This window comes from Pinus tabuliformis, chromosome 1_2, assembly GCF_031772625.1.
Source record: "Pinus tabuliformis cultivar Carrire ecotype Pingquan chromosome 1_2, CPIR1, whole genome shotgun sequence".
Lineage (NCBI taxonomy): Eukaryota > Viridiplantae > Streptophyta > Pinopsida > Pinales > Pinaceae > Pinus > Pinus tabuliformis.
This window is the reverse complement of record NC_142298.1, coordinates 736,681,550-736,706,548: the sequence shown is the minus strand read 5'-3', so window position 1 is coordinate 736,706,548 and position 24,999 is coordinate 736,681,550. Positions and strand designations below refer to the sequence as shown.

The 24,999-nt window shown below is 32.8% G+C and overlaps 1 protein-coding gene across 1 annotated transcript in view; it reads left to right on the top strand.

Moving 5' to 3' along the window:
• Positions 1-8,901: 8,901 nt before the first annotated feature.
• The window catches only part of LOC149207875 (uncharacterized), a 277,903-nt gene continuing 261,805 nt past the window's right edge, over positions 8,902-24,999 (top strand). The window contains exon 1 of the mRNA XM_089395875.1: positions 8,902-9,143. The gene's annotated coding sequence lies outside the window, so the exon portion shown is untranslated. The remainder of the gene's footprint in view (positions 9,144-24,999) is intronic.

The window sequence follows — 24,999 nt, the reverse complement described above, 5'->3', positions numbered from 1 at the left end:
TTTTTGAAATTATTAATTTTTTTTGAAATGAGAACTTTTAGAATTTTAAAAATAATATATAAAAATTTACTTATTTTATTTTATAAAATGTATAATTATTTTTAAACATGCATATTTATTAACATATAAGTCCATTAATAAGTGGGACTTGTACAATAAACATCTACAACCTCGACATTAATGGGCCCATAGGCTAGTAAATATTGGTTGCCCCAATTTAGCTGCTACAACAAGTTGTTCTAAATTCCTTTATATCAAAGGAAGAGCATGCATTTTTAAAAGACAGACTTATTCTGGATGTCGTTGCTATGACACAGGAATGCCTCTTCTCAATCACATCAAATAATATTGATGCCGCAGTTCTAAAGATAGACCTCAAAAAAGCTTACGACTGCATAGACTGGGGTTTCCTTAGAATCCTTCTAGCTAAAATCGGTTTAAGGGCACAAGGAATTAACTGGATAATGGCATGTGTTGAAAATGTCAAATATTCAGTTCTCATAAATGGCATCCCTTCATCATTCTTCCAAGCGGAGAGGGGTCTTCGCCAAGGCTGCCCTCTTTCACCTCTTCTATTTATTCTTGTGATGAACTCTCTTAGCTCTCAGATCAATATGGTTGTTGCCGAAGGGAGATGCAGGCCGATTAAGATATGCAAGGATATCTCCCTCTCACATAACCTTTTTGTAGATGATATTCTTATTTTCGCGATGCTATGTAAATCAACATGGATTTGCCTAAATGTGATCTTTCAGAAATTTCAATCCGCATCTGGTCTGATTATAAACAAAGACAAGTCTATGCTGTATCATAACGAATCAAATCTGGACTTAGCTCAATGGATTGCTGCGTTGTTTGGCATAAAACATGCTCTGATAAAGGATGGTTTTAAATATCTAGGCTTCCACTTAAAAGCCAAGGGATATCGCTCTCGGGAATGGCAGTGGCTGATTGATCGTTTTTATAGCAAAATTTTATGTTGGGAGATGCGATTTTTATCCCTGGCGGGCAGATTTACCTTGGTTCAGGCCGTTCTATCTCAACTGGCGATTTATTGGGCCCACCTCTTCCTTCTCCCTGCATCCATTACAAACAAAATGGGTTCTTTGGCAGCCAATTTCTTATGGGGTGGTAGATCATATCAGTCCAAGATCCATCTGGTGAAGATGGATTCTATTTCAAGGCCGAAGAAGTTGGGTGGATGGGGCCTTCTGCACATGCGATCTTTCGGCAAAGCCCTTCTCTGCAAATCTCTTCTCAGAGGAATTTATGGCAAAAGTCAGTGGAGCATCATCATTAATCAAAAATATATCAAAGGAAGGAGCATGGTATTCTGGTATAGAAGGCAAACATTGGGCATCAGAAGAGGATCCTCTATATGGCAAAGCTTTAGAAAGATCCAGTCTCTCTTCATGAAGAATTTAAGATGGAGATTCTTCACAGGATCGAGCATTTATATTGGTTTTGACACAACCGTGTATAAGCTGGAATCGATGATTCCCCCTGCCTTGCTTTCCTTCTTCTACTCAAGGGGCCTCTTCACGTGGAATAAGCTAATTAAAACATGGTCCTCACAGAATCCAGTTTGGAAGGACGGGGTCGAATTATCCTTGCCCCACTCTCTTCGCCCCTTATGGTCATCGGCTATCAACAGCTTTTCTAGCAAAGGTATTATTCAATTGGGTTCAAAGGATGAACTGATTTGGTCACTCGAGAAATCCTCTCAATCTATCTGCGTCAGAGATCTATATGCTGCTTTCTCATCCGGCCAGCCGCCTTCCTCCCCCATTTTCCCACTCAAATTTTGGAAAGCTTCCTGTCCGCTCAAGATGATTCTTTTCTCATGGCTTCTCTTCTCGGACAGGAATCTCACCTGGGAGGTTCTCCAAAGAAAGGGATGGCAGGGTCCGGGAAGATGCCAAATGTGCCTTTCTGAAGCTGAATCCAATACACACATGTTCTTCCAATGTGCCTCATCTTCAACAATCTGGTATGATTTGTCTTTGATTTATGGCTTTTCTCACCAGGTTTTTTCATCTGTACAGGATGGTTTCAATTGGTGGAGTGTTCAGAATCCTACCTGGCGTTCTTTGTTCATTCTCACCTGCTGGTTTTTATGGAAATGGAGAAATGATTGCATTTTCCAGGACTCCAAGACACCCCTTGCTTCTATCCTGGTCTCAATTTCGGGCTTCATGCCCCCTTCAGATTAATCTCAAATCCAGCTCTACTTCTAACAAGCTTTTTTTTGGACCCATATGCTCTCTTTGTTCGCCGATTACATACGGCTCTTGCTGATCCAACTCTTTTTAAATCTATTTTTGAGGTTCCGCTTCACTCCCTTCTCGTGAAGTGTTATATGTGTTATGTTTTGGACCCATATGCTCTCTCTGTTCGCGGATTACATGCGGCTCTTGCTGATCCAACACTTTTTAAATCTATTCTGATGCTGGCTTCACTCCCTTCTCGTGAAGCGTTATATGTGTTATGCTGTCTGATCATCAGTGATACTATCTGATACAAGCTGTAATTATGTGGACTATGTTCTGCCGATTCTCATGTATTTTGATCATGTATTTAGATCTTTATATTCCCTTAATATAATCCATGATGATTTTCTCTCTGAAAAAAAAAAAGTAATAAAAAGTGGTGCTTTTGTTAAGACTCCCCAAGGCGGCATTCTATTATAGGTAACACACCGGTGCTTTGTTGGATTATAGCATCGCTCTTTTTTTAAAATAAAAAACTACCTATATGTGCTTTTTAGAAGAGGCTTCATAGCATTTTAATACATTAACAACACCGGTACATCGTTGGAAAGTAGCACCGCATTTTTTTGAAATTTAAAAACTATAGCAATGCTCTTTTTTGGTATGCACAGGGCGTTTTACTATAGCAAGAGCATCAATGCCGCAGGTGTATATAATATCGACAATTTTTAAAATTTAACATTTTCGGTGCTATTGATTATTCAAGCACTGATGCGTTGCGTTGTTTTATTTAGAGTATACCATGTTTTCTTATTTTATAAAAATATTTTTTCCATGGTGCACCATGTTCTATGCAACATCGGTGCTTGTATGGATAGTAAAGCACCGGTGCATTTGTATATTATAGACGCACCATAAAAAAAATCTGTTAAAACATTTTCCCTTCTACCTATGCTACAAACGGATTTTTGAGTTATTTTTATAGGGGCTTTCGCAAAAACCTCCACTAGAAGGTCTTTTCCTTATAGTGCTATAACCTCCATTAGTCTGTAGTCATTCAAGTATTCAGATCTCTTCACTATAAACGACGTTACATGGGTCTTCTTTTCCTTAACCCATGCAAAATTTTAGTGGCTAATATTCATAGGTGGGCTAATTTTCCATGATTTTTCCAAAAAAAAAAATCACCAATTTCAATTTTTTATAAAAACTATTCAACCAAATTTTACAATATTAAATTATTTTACCTCAAAAATCGCCAATATATATAGAGATTATATATAAAATCATTATAAATTTGAATAATTTTACAAACACATCAATAAAGATTTTATAGTTTACATATTAGGAACTAGTGAGATTCACCAATGTTTTTAAACTTCAAGATAATTTTCTATCCTTAAAATTTTCCCTACCTTAACCTTGCAGTGAAGGGTTTTGAGAAACCCATGACCACCAGACAAAAAAACCCTAGACTCTCACAAGAAGTAATAAAAAAACTTAAGAGAAAATGAGTTGTCAAAATGAACCATCGTAGTGTCAGGTCAATCATTTATTGGTGTCAGAGGAAGTTTTTGTGATGCTACAAGGAGAGGCACTTCCAGAAAATTACAGTGACCGCAAAACTCCCCAAACTCCCATCCAACACTATCTAACTTAAAAGGATTTATATGAAATATAAAAATTCAAGGAAAACCTACAACAAAGGGAGAAAATCTAAATAATATCAAGTAAATATTAGGTGGCTTCTATAAACATAATTGTAGAAAATTAAGAAGGGTGAGAATAAAAACAAATTTTTAATTCTTCCAATTGTGCAAACACAGACAATAAAATAACACTATCTAACTTAAAATGATTTAAATGAAATACAAAGATTTAAGAAAAATGTATAACAAATTAAAAAGATTTAAGCAATAACAAATAAAACTTAGGTGGGTTTTGTAAACATAATTGTAGAAAACCAAGACTATATATTTGAGAGCAAAAATAATTCTCGTTTTAGTGAGAAAAAAAAAATGAAACACAATAGCATCTTTCAATTGATTTTGATCCATTCAACAAACAAAAATGCAAGCCCATTAATTTACATGTTGAAGGTTATGAAGAAAGTAAGTCTTTAACCAAAATAAAAATTAAATTATAACAAGTTAATAAAAGGAAAAAAGAAAAAGAACTATTAATTTGTTTGGAATTGGAGTAAAATATAAGATATTTGATGGATTAAATAGGGCATTTACAGGAGAAACAAGAAGCCAAAAAAATATTTTTGAAAAATAATGGAATTATAATTTACATATACATAACATAGTTAGAAAATAATAAAGATCATGCAATAAAAAAAAATTGAAATATTACCCCCACACTAGTAATTTCTAATAATTTCATGAATGGAAGGAGTGAAACGAATATCTTTACTACAATTAAGAATCTATCTTTACTCTTGTTGCTTTAAACAAACATAGGTATCCCTTGTAGTCTTCTTCCTCTTATACTTATGTTAATGGAGGGAAAAGGATTGGAATTCTAGTTGTGTGCATTGGAGTTGAAAGGAGAAAAGGAGTTGAAATATTTTATTCATAGGTTATGAAAAGTGGAGGGTGTTTTTTTCTTTTTCTTTTTCTTTTTTTTTCTTTTTTTTGGCTTTCACAAGTTTACTTTGTAATGGTAAAGAGGTATATAGTTAGACAAAAGACAAGTATTCACTTTATGTTTGTAATGTAAGTATGAGAGCATAGCTAATATGTTTAATAAATAGTGTAAATTTCTTGTAGTAGGTAATTGTGTAATGTACCTAGGGAGGATAATATTGGGTGCTTCCCTAAGTACCTTATATTATCCTCCCCAGGAAAATTAGCAAGTGGTTAAATTATTATGGCAATGTTACATTTATTGTCCCTCTTGATTACCTCCTCAGGTATCTCATATATCCTTCATAGGTACACTGCAAATTCTACTTAGTGTTTTTTTATTATTGTGTATTTTTTCTTATTTTCAACTAAATTCCAAAGCGAAGTTGTTCTCAGTTTAATATTGGAATTGAAATTGTTTATAACAGTTCTATAAAAATTCTTCTCTGTGTGCAATATATTGTAAGGGGATGTGGCATCTATATATTAAAATGGGAGGAAATTTGGACAACAAAACTAATATATAAACTCAAAGGAATGATTGAAGTAATGGGCTTATCAATCTTTGCAACAAACTCGCAACATAACTTTGCATCAAATGAACTTGTGAAAATGGAGAATGAAGACTTTCATTTATAGATTTTCTTAGAGGAATTGGAGGGAAATGGAACTCCATATCAAATATTGGTCCATTTGTTCACATTTACTTAAGGTATGTCAAGGGATCACCAAGTAATTCTTATTAAGTGAAGAAATCAAATTGATATGTGTGTCCCTTGACCAGCTAAGCCATTAAAGTGACCATACTATTTGATGAATTGCATAATTTGATGCATTTTTTTGCAACAATAATCACTAGATATATGAAGATTTCTCACAAAGTAACATGCCCCTTTAGATGTGGGTTCATGTAGTTCTTCTTTTTAATATTGAATTTTATGTTCCACCTTTCTTCCATGAATTTGAACTTATAAATCTATTAATATTAATTTGTGATATATTTGAGGAAAAAAAAAACATCTTTATATTATTGGTGGACAATATTTTTTTTAAAACAATATTGGCAAGATAAGTACAAAAAAAACCATTATTCATTGAATAAAAGGGTGACAAGGACAACATCATTGCTAACAAAACTTATAAATCAAATGAATTTTTTGACCAATACATTGAAATGACACGTCCCATACTTAAAGTTTTACAATTGTATAATGTAAAAATTTGGAAAACCAACTTATCACTTCAATGCGTGACTAAAATTACTATAAAATAGCCTAGGTATGTGAAGGAATGACCCAGTAATTCTCATTAAGTGAAGAACTCAAATTGATATGTGTGTCCCTTGACCAACTAAGTCATTAAAGTGATCATAATGTTTGATGAATTGCATAATTTGATGCATTTTTATTGCAACAATAATCACTAGATATATCAAGATTTCTCACAAAGTAACATATCCCTTTAGTTGTTCACGTAGTTCTTCTTTTTAATATTGAATCTTATGTTCCACTTTTTCTTCATGAATTTTAAATTTATAAATCTAATTAATATTAATTTGTGATATATTTAAGGAAAAAAAGACATCCTTATATTATTGGTGGACAATATTATTTTTTTAAACAAAATTGGCAAAATAAGTACAAAAAAAAATCATTATTCATTGAATAAAACAGTGACAAGTACAACATCATGACTAACATAGCTTATAAATCGAATGAAAATGTTAACAAATACATTGAAATGCCACGTCTCATACTTAAAGTTTTCGAATGAAAATGTTAACAAATACATTGAAATGCCATGTCTCATACTTAAAGTTTTACAATTGTATAAGGTAAAAATTTGGAAAACTAACTTATCACTTCAATGTGTAAGTAAACTTATTATAAAATAAACTAATTAAATTTTCAAAGGAAAGTATTTTCGAATTAATCACATATATTTTTTGGTATCAACATTTGGAACTCTTAATTGTGGTTCATCATAAGTATGATATGGATGAAGGATATGATCTAACACAAACTAAATAGTGTCTAGATGCTCCATAGAATTTTAAGAAAAAATAGTATGATACGTTGGAAAGTCAAATGCAACAAAAACTCAAAAAAATTAACTAATTAATAAACGTTTAAAAATATTAAAAAAAAATATTGATATCTTAGAAAATATAAGATAATAATAATAAATATAGAAATAAAAATGAATTTTTTTGGGTTAAAAATGGTCTAGGAATAATTAATATTAACGAATAATAACTTAAAAAGAAACTCAAATTTACAATGGAAAAATATAGAAAGAAAACCAAAAAAAATAGATAAAAATAATTTGAAATGCACAATTAATAATCAATTTATTGAAATCCAAAATCAATAAATTAAAGAAAAAAATGAAAAATAAATTGAAAATAAAAATAAAAATATATTTAAAACAAATCATAGAATATCTTAACTAATTTAATAAATCAAAGTAAAATTTAAAATTAATTAATTTTATAGTAAATTAAAAATAATATATATATATATATATATAATTTGAATTGATAATTTAAATAAAATAAAAGACATAAAAATAATAATAATAATAAAATCTATATTTACAAATGAAATTAATATAAAATAGTATTAATAAATGGAAATAACATAATAAAATTAAGTAAATAGTGATTAATTAATAGAAACAAAATAAATTAGGAAAAAAGTTAAACTAACTTTTTATTAATACCCGTGTTATGTTATTTCCATTTATTAATACCAATTTATATTAATTTCATTCATAAATATACATATAGTTGGTAGATTTTTCTTATTATTCTTTATATATCTTTTATTTGATTTAATTTATCACTTCAAATTTTATATATATGATTATAAAATAAATTAATTTTAAATTTTACTTTGATTTATTGAATTAATCAAGATATTCTATGAATTATTATATATATATATATATATATAGATTTTTTTTTTTTCATTTTTCATTTTTTTCTTTAATTTTGGATTTCAATAAATTGATTGTTGATAGGGTATTTCAAATTATTTTTATCTATTTATTTATGTATTTTTATTTTTATTTTTTATGGTTTTCTTTATTTATTTATTATTATATTATATTTTCTAACATTTCAATATTTTTTTTATGTTTTTAAACATTAATCAATTAGTTAATTTCTTTGACCCTTTTCTGCATTTCACTTTCCAACCTATCATTTTGTTTTTTTTTTTCTCTTTTTTTTTATGTTTTTAAACGTTAATCAATTAGTTAATTTCTTTGACCTTTTTCTGCGTTTCACTTTCCAACCTATAATTTTGTTTGTTTGTTTTTTTTTTTTTTTTCTCTTTTTTTATGTTTTTAAACGTTAATCAATCAGTTAATTTCTTTGACCTTTTTCTGCATTTCACTTTCCAACCTATCATTTTGTTTTTTCTTCGAATTATGAATAGCATCTAATGTTATTTAGTAGCATCTAAACACGTTATTTAGTAGCATCTAAACACTACTTAGTTTATGTTAGATCATATCCTCCATCCATGTTCCAATGGTAACCAAAAATATATATAATTAATCTGGAAAAACTTTCCTCTTATCATTATCATTATGAATCACAAAAATCTAAATTCAATAATTAAACCTTATCCAACTAATTATATTTGTATTTTATTTAATTTTTTTTTTTTTTTAAATTAATATTTTGAAATTTTGAAACAAAAAGGCTACCACTTCAATATTCTTGCAAACATCATTCCAAAAAAATATTCAAATCTAACAACCTCGACATTAATGGACCATAAGCTGGTAAATATTGGTTGCCCCGAATGTAACGCATGGGTCTTATGCTGCCACAATTTTATCATTTGATTTTTATGCAAAAGCATGAAAATAAAGTAATAAAAACAAGAAGCAGTACGAAGCATCGTTGGGCCCAGAGAAAGCATGAATTGCGACCATAAAAATGTCTGTCGTCAAAGAATTGGGCCATTGATTATTGATTTCGTAAGATCCGGATGCCCATGACAGGATTAGGTGGAGTGCAATGAATGAGACGGGAGGCCCCTTTCTGTTCTGTTTTTCCCATGTTAGGCGACTTTTGTCCAAGAAGACGAAGGCGAAGGCGAATTTATACAAAGCACATATGTTCTGGTTTCCTTTTTGTTGCACACTTTCTCGGCATGTACAGAAAGACAAAAGGCGAGCATTCAATTTATGTGGCATGAATTGTTATGTTGATGAACTCCGCAGGCTCACAGTTGCAGCAGCAGGGTGGCGTTTTGCAAGAACAGGGTTCGAATCTCACCGCCTTCTCCGGGTACGCATTTGTTTCTTTCCTTCCTTACCAACCTTTTTCAATCCGACGGGATTTTGCTGCGTCTTTTATGCTCAAGCGAATGTAGACTTCAACCAAAGTTACTGGAATTGTGAATCTTTAAATGTTTTATTTAGCCTGGATAGCTTTTGTTTTCTCTGTCAGTTTCTTTGCCCTTTCGTGTCGAATTCTAGTTAACAGAGGTACTGGAGAGTGTTACGTTTTTTGTTTTCTCGTCTTCCAAGGCTCTCTGCCAGGCAGGGCAGTTAAGTTACTTATTACTGCCTGGGATTTGAACTCACGACCGCCGGCTTGCAATTGGGGCCTGCTTGCAGCGGATTATGTCTATCCTGTCGCTTGATCTCGAGGATACGGGTGGCCTTTGCTTGCTGGTGGTCAAGAGTACAATTCTTACGGAGGAGTTTTGTCTTCCCGCGAATCCGATCCATACAAAACTTCAATTATTATTGCTGTGTATAGGGGACTGGATGGCTCGGCCTAATTGAGGGCAATCCATAAAGTTTCTCCATGTTCTTATGCGGTTCTTGATTCAATTGTGTTTTCCAAACGGAGGCATATTTGTTTCACTCAAGGTCTTAACGGTCTCTGTGCTTCTTGCATTCTTTATCTTCATTCAGAAGGGAAGCAACTGGAAAAAATCATGATGTTTGTGCCATATAGTTAAAACTTTGTGAAATGACCTAATCAATTTTCTGCGTATTCCCCTGGAAATTGCAATTCTTAATGAAAAAACTTGTTTAAATATTTCTTGTGTTCAGTCATCAGCTTGCAATATCAGAGTTGTTGTTGACCTGACTAGACTTATTTTGTCTTCATCATGTCTTATCTTTCGTCTCTGAAAATGATGACAATTCCTAAATTAGGGGCAAGGTGTACAGTAACATTTTCTGCCTTTTATGGCTCCTTCCTCGTTTTATCGTTTCCATGAAGCTCAGCTGTTGTTGTATTTTGCTATGAGTTGTTGAACTTATTTTTGTTAGAGTGCGTATGCCCCTGTAAATTGCAATTCTTAATGAAAAAACTTGTTTAAATGTTTCTTGTGTTCAGTCATCAGCTTGCAATATCAGAGTTGTTGCTGACCTGACTAGACTTATTTTGTCTTCATCATGTCTTATCTTTCGTCTCTGAAAATGATGACAATTCATAAATTAGGGGCAAGGTGTACAGTAACATTTTCTGCCTTTTATGGCTCCTTCCTCGTTTTATAGTTTCCATGAAGCTCAGCTGTTGTATTTTTCTATGAGCTGTTGAACTTATTTTTGTTAGAGTAAGCGCCAGGGTTAGTCTCAAAATTTAGCGTTCCATAGTTCAAATTTGGAATATGTATAGGAATTATGAATTCGATCCAGTGAATCTGTAAGATTCATTGCAGTAATTCGCATGGTGGGAAAAGGTTATTAAAATTGCCATCAATGCAAAGGTATTTATATTACTATTCTTTATTTGGTTAATCATTTCTCCATTCATATGGTTTATCATTAATTTTCCAGATTTTTCTGGATTTTGACTTTGAAGATGGAGCAACTTTATCAGCTCTCCAAACTAAACCAAACAATTTCCTGTGCGTTTTATTAACTTCACTGCATAATCCTCTGTCTGAGAGAGCGGAGCCTGCTACAGAGGGAGCGCGAAAACTTTGGTCTGTGCACGATAAATCTGCTACCGACTTCCACATTGTGCGTTTTATTAACTTCACTGCATAATCCTGTGTCTGACATAGCGGAGTCTGCTACAGAGGGACCGCGAAAACTTTGGTCTGTGCACGATAAATCTGCTACAGACTTCCACATTCTCTGCATTGCTTTTTGTATGGCACACATTCTACATCAATGCGCAAGGATCATAGTATAGCCATAGTAGTTATTAAGTTTATAAATCGTCTTGCAAAATTAATGTGAAGGACACAGTAAGAGTGACAAGAAAGAGATATAGCTTAACGGAATTAATGTGAAGGACACAGGAAGAGTGACAAGAAAGAGATATAGATTACCGGACAAATTCCGTTGCCCTTTTATTTCTTAACGCTTTGCTTGAACCAAGGCTGAGGCCAGGATGTAGTCCATGCACGGCTACCATGAGCTTGTGCTTTGGCCTACAGAACCATGGAAAGAAATTCTGCTATAGTCTTTCCGTTCTGTTCCTTGTTGTAAATACACTGTGCTTGAAGATGTGCAGAAATTCAACAGAAGACAGAAAAAAACAGAACAACAAAACTTCCTTTGGCACATTCTTATATTTCGGAGAGTAAAACTCTTTACATTAAATCACAGAACAGAAATAATTTACCTTTTTTTTTCTCCCAATCGATCATGTTCACTCGAATTGTTGTTTAGGCGCAGTTACTGTGCCTCTCTTTTCTGAATTGACTAGTATCAATGATGAGAATATTAAAGAGAATTTGACTATTAATTTTAAGTTTTTATTCCAGTATGTTTCCATGGACTGATGGTCTATTTCACTTTCAAAATGCTTCCTCACCAACCGTTTTGTTGGAATCATAAATTGGAAAAATAATTCAACTCAATTCATTAAATAATGTAAATTGTAAGTGTATAAATATAAGAAACTGTTGGATTCAGTTTCCAGGGTTTTTTGAACTCTAATAACTTATCACCATAACACACATTAATCCAAACTTAATCCTGAGGATGAAGTGTCTAACATTCCCCCTTAATCCGAAGGAATGTATCAAAGTCCAAGAATGAGAGCTAAAAATGCGAAAAATGCATCTCAGCCAAGCGCTGAATGTCTTTCAAAAATGGTTTTCAAAGGATGACCACAAACCAAGAATGCTGGTTTTTAAGAGAACCACAAACAATACCAAAATATGGGAGAACTCAAGGTCTCAACCAACACCAACTCTGGAACCTTCATAGCAGTTCTCAGAACAACAAAAAATGTGGTTTTAAGGTGACCACTAACTCTGGAACTATCAATGTAGTTCCTCGAACAATTATGAATCTGGAAGTGCTTGTTCACAAACAACTCATTCAACAAAAATTGAAGTCTTTTTAGCTATAACTTTGGCTTTAACTGGTACAAGTTGTGGCTCACGTTCACTTGTTGATCTCTGACTCAGGCTCACTTGACAAATCTTCGAACTTGTAGCAGACCAACTCAAATCAATTCCATCAATTCCCCCTTTGTCGGATACAGGGTAAGAAGATGAAGTACTCTTCATCATTGCAAGGTTGGTCAATACTCTTGAACATATTCTGCAGTATGACCTGTAAATCTTCTTGGTTGTTTTCGACCAATCCCAAGAAGCAATCCATCCGAAATTTAGTTTCTCTCTTGTAGTAGTCTTCTTTTTGGAACATCTGTTTGAATGGTGATTGCGCTTTCCATAATGCTCACACGAGTGAAGATCAAAACACTGATATTTCACATGTCCAACTCTATTACACTGTTGACATCGATCAATTTGTTTTAGAACAACACCATCTAGAAATCCAACACTACAAAATTGTATAGGTTTAGAAAAATCAGGAATATGAAAAGATACATCCAAGACATCCTTGTTATATCCCAAACCAGTTCTGTTTTTGTTATGTGTAATTTCTTCCCACAGTCTTATAAAGGTTTTGGGAATGACAGGGTTCACATTTGTATGCAAATGACTCTTGCATGCCATTGCTTGAACATGACTTTCTATTGCATCCAATTTTTCTTTTGAAATCACTTCATTATTCTGATCATTCTTTGACTGATAATTAGGCTCAAACAAACTGTTGTTCTAAACAATAATAGGTTCAGTATTACAATTCATCATTAGGTCACGTAATTCTTCCTTTTGCAATTATGTCTCTAACTCAAAAAATTCAATTTTGCTTTGAGCAATTTTCAAACATGCTCGGATGTCAGGGAGTGTGCCCTTGCTGATTTGGACACTGTTATGGATAGTAGATAACATTAGAGTGTTTAATGACTCCAACAAATTAATGAGCTTAGCCATTTTCTCCATCTTCCCATCAAAGAAAACTTACAATCGACTGAGAAAAAAGGTGATGGGTACCATCGAAAATACACCAATTTATAATGCAACTCAAAAAAAATGTCAGTACAATAAATAAGAAGAGACGATTTTCTCCAAGATTTACGCTGAAAGATTCAAGCTTTCCATTTGCCTTCCTATAATTTCAAGAAACTTTTTATGATGATTTCCTCTGTAAATACGGTGGCCTAAATGGTTTAATATAACTTTAAATAATAATTGCTTATTGGTGTGAAGCAAACGACAAAAGCAATTAATTAACAATTTTCACTGGTATATATACAACTTTGCCTTCTCTTCGACTTGGACGTAGCATAAAAAATCACAGAAGTTACATGCCTGCTTTCTTCTTTATTGAAGTCAAAGTAATATCAATTTGATCGAAATGAGCAAAAGCAACATATTCCTCCTTGACCAAACAATGTATTTTTCCTTGATCGTGCTTGAATTTGAATGGAGTTCCTCTATCCTGACTACAGGCGAACTTTGTACCATTCAGAAGGAATCTCAACTTCATCACAATTTACTCAACATAAAAACAATATTGCTTTAAAAATCCATGAGAGGCCAATGTGAATTATAAGCAAAAAAAATCCAACCACACTGTGTGAGGAGTGCCTTGGAGTTAATGAAAAGCTCAACATTAATTTAAAATAAAATCCTTCGACGAACTCAATTTCTCAGAAATTGCACTCTACATGAAATCAGACTGTAAATTTCAAGAATTAAGAAGAACCACTAGAATAGAGAATTACCTCTCAAGGTTCAATTCAAAATAACCTATTGCTTACTTAACTGCATATGCACCAGCATCTACAGAATGTAATTTCTTTTCTTAATGGAATTACAATTTTTCCTTACGGGAAAAAACCTACTGCTTACTTTGAAACCCTTAATTGTTGGTATGAAGTAATTCTGCAAAGATTGTGCATTTAATCTTCTTTCCAAATTATATCTTCAAAGCTATACTCTCAAATTAACTGACACAATAGAAAATTCTTCAACAAATGTTGCAAAATCATGCCTTAGTAGGCATGGGCACGTCGTTTCTCGGTCACAAATCAATCTGCAGGGTGGTCTAAAACAAAAATTACAGATCAATTGTATAGCCTTTAACTCAAGTTGAAGATTCTCGATCTAATACATTTGTCATCTGACCACCAAATTCACTGAGAGGGGTGCTCTCTTCAGAAAATCGACATTCGCACAGCACACTCAGGTCATACCAGGCACCAAAAATTGTTTCAAAGGAAGCTAGAGAATGTTGGGTCAATGACTGTGGTTGCGGTGCTCAATCTATTTCAGATTATCATGGTCAACTCCGATGAGCAGTTCAAATTCTAGGCTCTTGCCAGAAAGGATAGACATGAGAGAAGTTGCAAACTCTTCAAACCTTGAAGTCATTCAAGCAATTTCCAAGCCCCCGTCTTGACACTTTTGTCAACGAGGAAGCACAATAGGGAGAACATTTGAAGAACGATGGTCTAGGAAAGTTATTCGAAAAAACACGTATCGCGAAAACACAGTGGACATGTGGAATAAATAAACCAAGTTTTGAAGCCAAGGAAGAAGAAAAATTCGAGGATTCAGAAGGTTGTTCACGGAGAAAGAAGGAACCACAATGGATTTTGGGTTAAGATAAACAAAGATGTGAAATGCTCAGAAAGATGGAAATGTTGTATTCGCCACAGACCTTGGACGTTAGGGCGGAGGTTTGTGTAGGTGTAGAAGCTCATGGCCAGATGATCATCTAAGCGACTAACGATCTTGGTGGGAGTTGGGATATAGAGCTCTGGCATATGAGGATTTGCTCGTGGGCATCATGGTATATTGGCTCCAGGATGAGAACCACTTGAGAGAGTGATGGTAAGAAGGATGTGACTGGTAGCTTTTAATTTGCTTTTATATCATGGCACGAGTAGCAAATATTTTACAGCGCGCAGGAAGTAGAGACAAGAGACAACTACTATGTATATACCCGAAACTGAGAAGGAGAGGCAAATTCAGAGGTCTTAACGATAGCTGTTGGGAGTTACAATTTCTATCATATTCACATCCTTTCTTTGCATTGCATTCGTTTGGGTAACTGACTTTCCCAACGTTTAGAATTTCATAGACCTTAACAACGACACCAATCACCGTACACCAATTCTCAATGCCATGGATGGACAACTAATAAAGGAGCACCCAAGAAGGCCATAAAACTAATGGCTCATTTTATTAGACAAAACATATTAACCTTTGCTCTGATACCATTGTTGGAATCATAAATGGAAAAAAGAATTCAACTCAATTCATTGAATAATGTAAATTGTACAATGTAAATACAACAAGAAAATGTTGGATTCGGTTTCCATATTTTCTTGAACTCCAATAACTTAACATCATAACAAACTAAGCCAAACTTAATCCTCAGAATGAGATGTCTAACAAATTTGACATCAAATTCTATATTTTCAAACTCCTCATCAACTTTTAAGCTTAAGCTTCTGTACAATTAAGAGGTGTTTTCCATTACCTATCTAACTTGTTTTGATCTGCACAAATGTTTCGTGTCTAAAATAAGAAGTATTTTCACTAAATCCACATATTCCCTCCTCCACAAATATTTAAAATAAAAAACATTTGGACTCAAAAAATAAATATATAAAAACAAGCAAACCAACAAAACATTTACACTTTAACCCGAAATTCCCTGTAATTACAAAATATCCCACTCACTTACAAACCTAAACCCATCTATAATAACAAATTTAAAATACCTGGGAATATACGAGGCTTCTTATACTTGTTTACTGGATTTTTTATAAAATTTATTTAAAATTTGGAGTGTATATTTTTATAAAATTTGGAGGGTATATTTTTTATAAAATTTGTTTAAAATTTAGAAAGAATTTGCTAGAATAACAAAGTTTGATTTGTGAACTCTATACAATTGGAATGCTAATTCTACATAATTTAAATGTTTTAGATGTTTTTCGGGAGCTTACTCAATTTGGTGCATTAAAAAAAAAGATTTTAAACAACAAAAGAACATGATTTAACCAAAAATCGTTTCCGCTGATTTTAGCCAAACACTCCAAAATGTAGAATAGTAAGACAACTCTATAAATATGTGTCAACATTGAAAGTTATATGTTAAGTTATTATAATGGCTATATCTATGTAATAATATTTTCTAACAGTTTAATATTTTTGTTCTATGTTAATTTAACATAGTATCATTTTTCTGTTTATGAGATAAGGATTGTTTTTATTTGATAATTTTGCTATTTAATTTAAAAATGTTTACACACTCATTATAATGACTAGATCTATGTAATATTATTTTGTAATAGTTTAATAGTTTAGGTTGATGTTTATATGACATAGTAGGATTTTTTTGTTTATGAGATAAGGGATTCTTTCTATTTGATAATTTCACTTTTTAGTTTAAAAAAGTGTACATACTCTATCATCTATGACCTCCAAAAGAATACATGGGTAAACCCCCACACACTATAACATAACGTCTAATCATAAATCTATGATATCCAAAAAAACACATGTTTAAGCCCATATACGCTATAACGTAAGGTCTAATCATATTTAAGATCAATTATAAACCATGAAAATAGATAAGCATTGATACTATTAATTAGAAATAGTATGATAATAGATCATTGATACATAAGATATTTCAATGAGGGCAACAAAAGTTACACTAATGCAATTGCTTATCTTAAAGCTCCCACAGAATAGCAAAACATCCATGTGAAAGGTAGAGATAAGTTGTCCTGCAAAAGATCTTTTGGATTATGGTGTTGAAACGATGCAAAATAGAAGAAGAGATGAAGGAATTATGACTCCAATCTACTAATCTAATTTCCAATATAGAAAACCCCCAAGTTTAATGAGTAAAATAACCAAAAACCAAATCCTTGTTTGAGTCTCTCTTCTTTATGGATCTGTGAATTTAGAAGATGTTGTGGGAAATTGTTACAACCTTCTTTAGCCAACCTATCATTGACTTCAAAATTTCCAATCTTTATTGAAAGTTTGTTTGCAAAATGTTACCATTGCAAAATTTTTATAAAATACTAATTCATGTATCATATCTATTCCACACTTCGTCATGATTATGTTAAAACCTTCATCCCATCTCCAATAAAATTACTCCAAATGCGACTTATTATTCTAACGTAGGATTTAATATTACAAAAACCTTTAAATCAAATTTATATTAAAACCATTAAATCAAATTTAAACATTCTTAGATAAAAAATTGTTGGTAATATTTACCAAATTCAAACCTAAACCTTAAAATATAAGGCATTGTAAATATCTTGAAAAATCTTATGTGGATTGAGGTATATAAGACACATTATATCATAAACTAGTTAGTTAATTATAATAGTATCGAAGAATATTTTCACGAATTTGAACATTAATTATTACTTTTGTTAAGTCTACTTTTTGGTGCCCAAGATTCGTTGGAATGCGATGAATAAAAGATACAAATTATTGTTCGTGTTTAGGTTTTCCCTCATACTCGTTTTCTAAGAACGTGATAGCAAATATATGTAAATATTAAGCTTTGTTTTTGTCATGTTAGTTAGTAGTTGAGACATAAAACTCAAAGAAATATAAACAAAAGTGAAACTATCGAAAGTAAATATAACAAAATCAAAGTATTGAAACAATGATAATAAACAAACTTTTATTAATGTTTTGAATAAGAAGTAATGTTCACTTCTATCTAGGAGAGAAACTTCCAAGTGAGCAGAGTTCTAATACAATATTAATTATTTGGTATACTAGTACATAATTTCAGTTATTATAATTAATTTGTAACTTATCAAAACCCCAACTATTTAGTGGATCTTCATTAATGAGGCTATAACAATTAATTAGTGAACCTTCTTACACGCTCTAATTATATAAAGGAACTTATTGAATAGAGCACTACAATAATTAAGTGACAATCTTTTTGTTAACTAAGGGAGCGAGGGTGTGACCCTAACATGCCTTCCCCCTTGCAAAGCATCATTGTGCAAAAGGTTGGAGATGAGGAAATTGTTGGACGATTGTGGTTGGTTCCCATGTGCCTTCTTTAGGTTTTGTATCTTTTCATTGGATCAAGGCATTTTGGATAGTGCACTTGCGCAAATGATGCTCTCTTTCATATAAAATTGCCTTTGACTACAACTAAGTGAAACCCTCTTTATTTGTTATTGGGAGGATGGCTTGAACTTCACAATTTTTCTCAACCACTATCTTCAGGCAAGACACATGAAATATTAGGCATATCTTATAGTGGGTTGGAAGGGCTTATTTGTAAGCAACAAGGCCAATATATTTGAGTATAGAATAAGCTACATAAAACTTAGGTGCTAAATTCTAATGACTCTCTTCTCCTTGAGTGATATCTTCTTATAGGTTTGAAGATGAAGGTACACCTAATCGCTTCTTCAAAGTGGCACTCGATGTTGATTTTCTTGTTGCTTCATTTTGTTCTAAGCCAACACCAAATTATCCTTAATTTTATGAAGAACATTATCTCAAGCCATCAAGGTTTTATCCACCTTTTGAACTTTTGATAGACTTGGTAAGTAGGTGATCATTGATGGGGGCTTTTGTCTATAGCTACCACAAAGGGGGTCATTTTGGTAGCACTGTGATAGGTGGTGTTGTAGCCCTATTCTTCTAAGGGTGACCATTGAACCCATTGAATCTACCTTTCCAAGGAAATGTAGTGTAAATAAGTTTCCAGAGTTTTTTTGACTACTTTTGTTTGACCATCAATTTGGGAGTGATATGTTATGTTGAGGTGTGATTAGGTACCTTGAAGATTAAACAACTCTTGCTAGAAATTGCTAGTGAATGTAGGATGGCTATGTATCACATTGAAGTAAGATGACTATGGAGTTTAAAAATATTGCCATGAATACTTATGCTATTGTGGAGGCTTTGAAGGAGTGTTGTGAGGCACAAAAATGAGCATATCAACTACCATTATGATTGATTAAAATTGTTTTATGCTTTTGGTAACTCCACAATGAAATCCATGGAAACGTTAGACCACATTGTGGTAGGAGTTGGTAAAGGTTGTAATATCCATAGAGGATTCATTGTCTCCCCCTCTTGTTATTTCTATGTCACTTTTTGCCACAAAAGTGTGGATGCATTTTTTCATGCCTTCCTAAAAGAAGAAATGCCTAATATGTTAATATGCTTTTTGAAACCTTGAGTGTTTCAACGTTAGTGAGAAACGTAATTCAACTAACATGCTTGATTTAATGTTGAATTCTAGACCAAAAAATTACACCCTTTATAGTGCAATGCATCATTCTACCAATTGTAGCATGGATGCATAGGTGGGTTGGCTTGTAGCTAGTGGATAATTTGCACCATCCAATTGATATTGGCAAAGATAAAGAAAATAAGGAGCCTTCCTTTTCATATTACATAGAAAGAGCATAAACCACAATCATGCATTCCTTGCTCTTCTTGTAGATGATATCATAATCATAACATAACATTTCAGTGATCTACTTATGCTATTGTATGGAGAATATTCTATATTCCAAGAAAAAATTCAAATTGCAATGGTTTGTTTTAATCTTGAAACAACACCACATTAGGTAAGGACACAACATAACAATTGCATAAAAAATAGCTATCATTTCATTTTCATAGGTGGAGTTTCCTAAGTTTCTATCACACAATTGCTCTCTAATGAAGGCCAAAGGGAACCCCTCTTGCATTAACACTACCACAGTGCCTTCGTCGGAAGCATCACATTCCAGGGTAAAAGTATTAGTAAAGTCAAGCATGGGTAGGATAAGAGTAGTAGGCCTATCTTCTTTTAAAGGCTAAATTTTCTATTTGAGTGTTATTACATCTAAAGGCATTTTTCTTCAACAATGGTGGTAAGGGGAACTAAACAATTTTACCATAGTTTTTTAAAAACTTCTGGTAGTAACTAGTGAGGCAAGGAAGCCCCACAAGCTTTTGAGAGCTTTCAAGTGACGCTAATCTTTCATCTCCTCAATTTTCTTAGTATCAACATGCACTCTCTCCCAAGTTACAATGTACCCCAAATATACAAATTTTGAGCCACTAAAAGCACATTTGATTTATTTTTATTAATATTTGGTGATTGTAGAGGATTTGGAAGACCTGTTTCATTTGGACCACATGCATATTCCAATTTTCGTTGTATACGAAGATATTATCAAAGAAAATAAGAAGAAAAAGGCACAGATTGAGTTGAAAGAATTTATTCATACACTAAGAAAAGTGGAGGGTGTATTACAAAGCCCAAAAGACAACTGATAATAACCTTCACACGTGCGTAAATCAATTTTAAGAATATCATTTTCCTTCATTTCAATTTGGTGATAGTTAGAATGGAGATTATGTTTAGTGAAGAGTTGAATTTTGGGTAGTTCATATTAAAGGTTTTCAATGACCAGAATGAGAAATTTATCTTTAATGTTGAATTTGTTAAGAACACAAAAGCTAGGACACATGTGTTGATTTCCTTCTTATAAGAACCGTGATGATTGAGCAGGGATATGGACAACTTCTAGGACATATACACCTACTGTTACAAGAAGAAAATGGCACATATTGAGTTGAAAGAATTTATTTGTACACTATGAAAAGTGGAGGGTGCATTATAGAGCCCAAAAGACAATGGATAATAATCTTCACACGTGCATAAATCAATTTTAAGAATATCAACTTCCTTCATTCTAATTTTGGTGATAGTTACAATGAAGATTATGTTTAGTGAAGAGTTGAATTTTGGGTAATTCATATTAAAGGTTTTCAATGACCGGAATGAGAAATTTATCTTTAATGTTGAATTTGTTAAGAACAAAAAAGTTAGGACACGTGTGTTGATTTCCTTCTTGTAAGAACGATGAGGATTGAGTAGGGATATGGACAACTTCTAGGACATATACATCTACTGCTATTAGTGCTTGAATGATCCTTTTTAATTTCATTTTCTACGCATAAAGGTCATGACAATACATGCACACATCAGGTAGTTGGCTACCCAAGATTAGTGGGATACTATGATCATGCTCACCACATGAGAATGGTATTCCTTGGGGGAGTTTGAAGATCTAGTGGTATTTGTCATAAACTTACTACAAGTTAGAATGAATTGACTAAGAGGGCTCATCCTCAAAGACTTGAATAGCATGGAATTATCCAAAAATGTATAAATGGCCCTTCTTTGAGAGCTTTTCCAACAATTAGGAACTAACTATTTTTGGAGAGCCCTCTTCGAGACCTTTCAGGGTGTAGTAATGCTCACCCTTCTCAAAACTCATTGATAATTCTAGGAAATCCATAGTGATGAGACCTAATATTCTCAACCATTTAGCACCCAAAACAATATTATAGCTACCCATTTGAACGTGTGAGTTTTCAAGCAATAATCACCCATTTAAAGTTCACATTTTCACACTTGTTACGATATTTCATAGATCACTCATTTGCAATCATAATTTGGAAGTTGTTAACTACATGGATATAACGATGTGTTTACTTGGAAATGCATTAATGAATGAAATTTCCATTGCTATCGATCTTTATTAAGACAATTACTTTCTCGTGCTTGATACGGTTGACCAAATTTCGCCTTGAGGGTTAATATCAGTGGTCTTGAGCCATAAGATATCTCCACCAAAGTTGGGGAGGCCATGGGTTCAACTCTATTGATCGCCTCAAGGTTAGACTTTGTAATTAGGTCCAATTATTTACCCTGCTTGCCATCCATAGATCATGGGGAAGTACTTTGAGGGTTTTTTGTAAGGTGTTTTCATTAGGGACAAAAATAGTCAAATGACTGTAATGTTTGAGGAAAAGAAATGCAAGTCAAGGCATGAAGAGAGATTTAAGGTTCTTCACCATGTTACTTTGGAGTGAGAACATCCTCCACATGGGGAGTGATTTCCTATAGAGGCACCACATTAGATTCATCATAAAAAATGCCTTTAGAGATGACCATAAATAATTTATGTTCCTTACATTTATGCCCTAGGAAATATTTTTCATCATAGTGGTAGCAAAGACCCTTGAGTTTACATTCCATTATTTCAGCTCATGTTAGCTTGTGGAACTTGAAGGATGGAATAGGTTGTGGAGGAGCTACAACATTTTATATTAGCTTGGATCAATGCTTGGGAATTTGGATTGGGCATACCACAATTTCTACATGATGAATGAGCTGAGAGGTCTCCAACCAAGTAGTTGGGTGATTCATCTCAACATGGCCTTTTATTTTCTCCTTAAGACCACTGATAAAACATTGCTTGAAAAAACCAACAATGAAGTTTTTAGTTCTAATTACCAAGCACTCAAAAGCATCAATATATTCTTATACTATGCCCTATTTGATGAAATGTGGTAACCTGTCTCACAAAATTAGCATCCTTATAAGGTGACAAAAAAGGGCTTTCACAAACTATTTCCATGCAATATATCCTATGAGACTTTCATATGTTATTATCACCACTAGCAACATTCTTTCACCATTCTTCATCCAAATATAGGAATCCTAATTGAGTTTCAATGGATCATCCTTTATAGCATGTGGGGAAAAGTAGTGTTCCTTTTGGTCAACCCAACTTATTGTATTGAACCCATCAAACTTTCTTCAATCAACCTTAGGTAATCAAGGTAGCACATTGTAGGAACAATCAGGAAAGCAATTGTCATTATCATAGTTGTCACCCATGAAATATTCATAATCAACATGTTTACCCTTATGAAAGTAATCATGAGAGGAATGTTCATCATCATCATGCTTACCCTTGAACTTGTCATGTCTATGAAAACAATGTGAGACATTGAATTACTCGTGGGTTTGAAGTTGGTCCTTCATTTAGGGAAGGGTCTAGATTGTTATCTTTATCTCCTTGATAACTGACATGTTGTGAGTTTGGGTCATAGGACCATGAGGACCACCAAAGAAGTTATCCAAGAGTTATGTTAATGTGATTAATATCATTAGAGGAGTCTTTTAAGAGAGGTCTCAAAGAATTGCATTGATAGGCCCACAAAAAAAAGGTTACTTGAGAGTTAAACCAATGTTGTTAGTATTGCATAAGATTCTTTTGAGATAGGTATCCCATAATGGGGTTGGCTAGCCCCAAACCCTTTTTTGAGTATTACTAGACTATTACTTTTGTCTAATTAACATTGTGATGACATAATTCACAAATTCTTGATATTCCAACAAAATTGGATTTTTAGTTGCATGTTTTGTAGAGGCTAGGTTTTTAGGGTCCTATAAACAAAGGAGTGTCAAGCACTATATCACTCTAATATATTTGGGGGTTTCTAACAATAGTACTCAATTGAATCTTTCATAACACCAACTATGGAGGATAACTCATACTCTTATTTGTAGTACCTATTTCCCTAATGCATGAGATTGGTCTCCTCAAGCAATGTTCTCAATGTACCATAGAAACAAAATATCATGAGGCTTACATAAGGAGAGCTTCGGGTGAACTTGGGGGGTTTCGATATGCCCAAACATATGTGGAAGATTTAACATATAGGTAGATTTTATATGATGTGGTACTACTTGAAGGGACACCAACAAAGGTGTGCATGGATGTGTAATTAGGCAACTCCACTTATATTCCTTGTAGGTATGCTTTCCCAGTTGTAGTTTTATGTCCTCAACTGATTTGTTGTTTTGTTTAAAGTCCTTGGAACATGTCTCTAGCCTATAAAACATTTTTAAATTTCCAAGCATATGCTAGCACAAGAAAGTACTTTGATACTAATTATAGTGTTCCTCAATAGTTGAAATGGAAAACTCAGAGCAATAAATAAAATGTAACTATGAACAGAAAATACAATAAAACTAAAGTATTAAGATAAGAATGATAATCAAACCTTATTTATATCTTGAATAGGAAGCAATTTTCACTTTCCTTTTTAAGGGGGTGACCTCTATTTGAGAATGACACTAATACAATAATAATAAGTTGACATCTTATTACATAGCTTCTAGCAATAGAAATAAATTTTCACTTACCAAAAACTAACATCTAGTGGACCTTCATTAATGAGGCTACAACAACTAACTAGTTGACCTTCTTTAATAAGGGCACCATACATTTGTTGATTACACACTTAAATACATAATGGGTCTTATTTAATAGAGATGACCACAATAAATTAAGCAACAACCTATATGTTAACTAGGGAGTTAGGGTGGGATGCTAATCATTTTTCTTTGTATTGAATGACTTTACATGTAAAGAAAGAAAATAATGCACACCTTCAATTTATATGGAATCAATTGCTATGTGGATGACCTTAAGAGATGTCAAATGGCAACAACAACATCATGATAATAAACATAGGCATCCACCACCCCCTCATTATCATCATATTTCTTATTTTTCCTCCAACAAACATCATTATTATTCATCTTCCCTGCTTAATAAACACAATAACAATTCTACCACTAGTAAACACAATAACAATTCTACCACTAAAAAGTTGGTGCTTCATTGAGGCAATGCTCAAATCTCACCACCTTCTTTACTTTTGTATGTATTTCTTTCCTTATAATCTTCTTAAATTCTCTAAATTATACATATTGTATTCTATTGAAATTATTAAAATATTTTTAAAATTAAAAATTATATATATATATAACTTACTACCCTGAATGTGTATGATAATGAATTTTGTCTTTGTCATTTTCAAAATTATTAGATACTCATGGCCATAATATAAAAATATTTTTTTTGCATTGCATTATTATTTTTGGATATATACCCTTGAATCCAAAAATAATTTTCGATCCAGAAATTGACATTC